Source organism: Penaeus vannamei, chromosome 22 (genome assembly GCF_042767895.1).
Source record: "Penaeus vannamei isolate JL-2024 chromosome 22, ASM4276789v1, whole genome shotgun sequence".
In the NCBI taxonomy this organism is placed as follows: domain Eukaryota; kingdom Metazoa; phylum Arthropoda; class Malacostraca; order Decapoda; family Penaeidae; genus Penaeus; species Penaeus vannamei.
The window spans coordinates 36,897,425-36,903,009 of NC_091570.1; positions in this window are offsets into that span (position 1 = coordinate 36,897,425).

Here is a 5,585-nt window from a genome sequence, read left to right on the forward strand (position 1 = left end):
TTTTCGATTTCGACTTAAATTTTTTTGTGTGAATTTTTGAAGTAGGGGACTTCAAGAAAAAAAAAAGGTAAAAATTTTCTTACATTGACCACTTTTACAAGAAGTACAGGCAAAAACTGCGAAAACGCTCTCGATCAAGTTGCAGATATTTAATTTTTCTACAAAATGAGCCATAATATGTTAATTTTGGACATATGGTGTGCCCGGAATCCTTTGACCCACCCCTAAAGGTGGAGTTCCGAGATATCGGCATTTTACGTTTCTTCATCTTTCCAAGGCTATCTTGATATCAACAAAACAAGGCATAAGATTAGTCTTCCTACACCATAATCCTCTATCATCTACCTGCATTCCGAAGTCTTGCGGACATTGCCAGCACGTAATGGTTTCTCAAAATCTTACGTATAGTGCGGAGTGGTGGCAGTTATCTGGGGGTCTATAGGCCTACATTGACCATTTTTAAAAATTTCTCAAAAATCCAAAAAAAATCATACAGCCATTCTGATATCATGTTTGAATAGAACTATCTTTCTACTATTATATGCGGAAGCCATTTGTGAAAAGTTGACCTTACTTTTTTCTTGGTGAATATTGGTGACTATTTTAACACCCTAATAGGAGATTTTGAAAACATATGTCACTTTTACAAGAACCACGTGAAAATATTGCAAATCCTCATGGCAGTATGTAATAGAACTATTATCCAGCTACAAAATGAGCCATAATACTTTAAAATCGGACCGAATATACGTGTGCTATGCGTAAAAATATGACGGACCTATAAATCGCGATCTTATACCTTTTTATTTTTACATTTTACATGACAAATCATGTACAGAATACTTGTATTTGATATAATTATCTATCATATACTTATTATTGATGCTCTAATGGGGTTTTACAACGTATAATATTTGTCGAAAGAATAACTTTTCTCCAGTCGGACGGGTACCAAACGCATACTTTTCCCCGTGTGGCCGGGCCGTCCTGGACCATGAAAATCGTCTTTTTAAATCTGCAGAATAACTACGGGGTCACGTAGCCAAATTTCACTCTCAGACCCCGTGGAAAGACGAAAAACAATTACATGGCGATGTAAAACTATGTATATAAGGTATATGAACACATAGATAATTTTTGTGTACCCCATGACCTTTTGTTTATTTATATTGTTACTTCCGTTTGTTTCTTTGTTTGTTTGTTGATTGTTTATTTGTTGTTTTTTTGACTGTTAGTTGTGTTTTCTAATATTTCTAAAAGTTATGAACACATTTTAACGAGATTTTAACCAAAGGTGAGTTTTAACCTAACTTAGACGCTTATTGCAGTTTGGTGGTGATGCGGACCATAGTTTGGATCCAGGATTTTTTTTTCTAACTCGAAAAGTTATTAACAGATTTGAATAAAATTTTAACCTGAGGTTTGTCTTAGCCTAATTAATATTCCATAAAATTTTCGTGGTGATCCTGAATATTTGGCAAAACTACCCCCCATGGGTGGTGGGGGGGGGAGGTTTGCATTTTCGAAATGTTTTGCTCATAGGTCAAAGTAACTATGTATGATGAAAACATAAAGAAAAGAAAATACACCATATGAAAAACATATCATGTTTAGTTATTTATACGGAAAATTTCTTCATTGTCGTTTTTTGGACGCTTGCCGGATTTTTGAAATTATTCCGAAAAAAAGAAGGTTGGTCTCATCTTATGTGAAATTTGATAAGCTTTCAGAAAATAACCTCATATTTTTATTATCTCTAATCATTGCGTCACACTTGCCGATTTTCTAAGGTAACATCAAAAAAATGATATTTCGGTCGACATCGAAAATCGCTGCTACCACCTAAAAAAAAACGGTCGGGCCTTGAAATTTTCAGGGGAGAACCGGGGGCCTAGAAACTCCTTGAAAATGCATTGTCAATTTCGGCAAGAGGGGTGAAAATCGCTGAAAAATCACCAGACGGTGCCCTTAATATTGATAATTATCAAAGAAAATGGTATGAAAGGGATAACTAATATATTTTTTTATTTAGATATGAAAGCCAATGTAGGCCTACTAAATCATGATGATTAATCTTTTTATTTTTATGTGCGTGCGTTCACGTACATGTGATCCTCCTCGAAAATTATAAACACCCAGTGACACCCCCCCCCCCCCCCATTTCTTCAAAAAAAAAAAAAAAAAAAAAGATAATAAAAAGGATTTTACCTGGTTTAGATTAGTTGTCTCTATGGTAAAATGCATTTATTAAGCTTTTCACACGAAAATATAAACTTTTATGAACAAAAAAAAAAAAAAAAAATTACATACCTTTACAGAATAGCGTCCCTATTGAACATGAAAATTCCTATTGACTTGGTAATCATTGCATTGCATAGTACACTAAATAAGCATTTTTTTGATATATAATATTAGAATTATAGAAAAATAACAGAGATAACGAACTTTGGCAAGGGGCCAAATACAAAACGCCGTAGCTCCGTCATTTTTTTATGAATCTTTGGTACATCCCAACTTATGTAATTTTCATGCGATCCAATTGTAGTTTGTTGCTTTCACTAGAGCCTGGGCATCCCAAGGCCATGTAAAAGGCCAATTTTTGAAATTTTGCCTTAATCAAAAATAGCAATATTTTAATGCTGAAAAATAAATAAAAAAGTATTTTTTATGTCAAGCTGTCCCCTGTCAAAAAAAAAAGGAAATTCAAAATTCGGCCTTTTACATGGCTATAGGCTAGAGTTGATCTAACACAAGTTTGGGGGCACCCCCCCAAAAAGTCGAAAAAAATCGCTGTTTTTTTTTGGTATGTCTTCGGTACATCCCAACTATCAGAGCTCTTTACAGAATATTCCCCCAAAAATACTAATGTTAGATCAATTATAGCCTATAGCCATGTAAAAGGCCGAATTTTGAATTTCCTTTTTAATTGGCGGGGGACAGCTTGACATAAAAAATACTTTTTTATTTATTTTTCAGCATTAAAATATTATTATTTTTTGATAAAGGCAAAAATTCAAAAATTGGCCTTTTACATGGCCATAGGACGCCGAGGCTCTAGTGAAAGTAACAAACTGCATTTGGATCGCATGAAAATTACGTGAGTTGGGATGTACCGAAGATTCATAAAAAAATGACGGAGCTACGGCGTTTTGTATTTGGCACCTTGCCAAAGTTCGTTATCTCTGTTATTTTTCTCTGAATCTAATGATATTATATATAAAAAAAACGCTTATTTAGTGTACTTTGCAATGCAACGATTACCAAGTCAATAGGAATTTTCATGTTCAATAGGGACGCTATTCTGTAAAGGTATGTAACTTTTTTTTTTTTATTATTGCTCATTAAAGTTTATATTTTCATGTGAAAAGCTTAATAAATGCATTTTACCATAGAGACAACTAATCTAAACCAGATAAAAACCTTAAAAAAAAAAAAAAAAAAATTATTTTCCATTTTATTTTTATTATTTTTTTGTATTTTGAAGAAATGGGAAACTGTGGATGGCAACATTAGTACAAAATCATTCTAATTATAAAGTCCTGGCATGAATACAACATGGTGGTTCAATTTTGAGAATTTCAAAAGCATATAAATTTAGTATATTGAATTTGAGAACTTACGAAAGTCGTTAAATATTCCCCATGCCTCACACAGGGGGGGGGGGAGATGGTCACTGGGTGTTTATAATTTTCGAGGAGGGTCATATGTACGTGAACGCACGCATATAAAGTTAAAAAGATTAATCATCATAATTTAGTAAGCCTACATTGACTTTCATATCTAAATAATAAAATATATTAGTTCTCCCTCTCATACCATTTTTTTTTGATAATTGTCAATATTAACAGATTGCAAAGGAGAACAAGTGTAAAGTTTATGATTAGCCATTTGCACCCATTATCTTTACTAAGAAGTGCATAAAATCATGCAGACGCCTAGGTGTTGTGGGATATTTGCCAATTTATGGTGCCTAAGATTTACGGTAACGTCTAAACATATTCATTTTTCTCGGGAACGCACGAAACGGATGCAATAGCTTTTTGAACGCCAGACGAAGACTACGCATACAACCGAGCTCAAAATTCCATATGGTTTTTATTTCAGAGCAGATATTACTGAGTACTATCATCTTCAACATGAAATAATCTATCTCGCTTATACATCCGAAGTTTAAAAATCCGACATTTAGGTAACATTCGTATTGAATTGGTCTTTACAACGGTAACTATCAATTTCAAATCAATTCAAATTGCCCCCTGCTGTGATGTACCGACCGTTGAGCGAAATGTAACGGAAATATTTCAATCCTTCCTTATAAGGCTATTTTTAAACATTAGTGCTTCCTATGTGATACACGTATATATTACCACGTAAACTAAAACATATTACCAGGGAGTCTCGATCAAAGCATATTTCGTGTGTAAAAGGACACAAAACATACATTTTTTTTTTAGATATATTTCACAAAATATTTCATCATAAATCACGGTGATATAATTTTTTCCTGTGATGAGTTAAACATACACGCAATCATTTCACACACTCTTCCATGCAGTTCAACAGAACACTGTTAAATCAAATCTTCATGTATAGGATTTGTTGTGTCATGGTCCAAGGCTATTCTTTTGCCTTGTGACGTTGCTGATCGTGATTAGTGGAAATGATGCACAATTCATATTTTCTTCTTATCTATGAAATGACAATCGGTTCAAGTTATCCTTGCGGATGCCGATGTCATTTCCCTTATCTATTCTCATATCTATCTGAGATGGTTAGTTGCTCAAGCAAGTTCATGAGAACTGCTACTCTCCTCTCCCTCATTTATTTTTCTTCCTGAAAAATACAAAGGTAAAAAAGAAAAAAAAAATAAGTGAAATAACCACATTAAAAACTTAAAATTAGTATAAAAATATCGGCTTACAGCACTTAAACAACATCCCTCCCTCTCTGTTGTTTTTCTTTTTCTCTTACAATCTTGGCCCTTACGTGTATAAACTGGTTCATAATGTATATATATGGACGTGTATATTCGACGCGGCATCAAAGGAGATCTAACTGCAGCACAATCGCCTTGCAATGCCGTGAGACGAACATCGCCAGAAAATCGCCGCAGGCCAAAGGACGAGGACTCGCGAAATTGCAGGTATTAAGCCGCCCAGATCAAGCGGACGGGCGCCGGCTATCAGTACTCCCGTAGATCCAGTGAAGAACCAGGAACTCATCAGAGCAGGCCCCATGATGCTAGGAAAAGCCGCCTGCCTGGACGCTTGTAGATCGGTTGACCTCCAGGAGTTCCCCAGCGCAGGAGTAAGACGCCCTCAGACGAAAGAACGCCCCTGGCCAGGACGCCGTAGACCCAGACGCGCAGGCTACAAGGACATCGGTACGAGCCGCAGCCGAGAAGGACCTGGACGAATCTACGAGGATGTGTGGATGATGACGCCGAGTACCACCTGGATGAGGGTTACGAGGACGACTGGACGACCTGAAGTCAAGGAGAACCTAGGCAAGACCTTCGAGGACATGTGGACGTAAATGACTGATGCACCAAGGACCAAGATGAAAAGGCCGACAACGAGGAGATG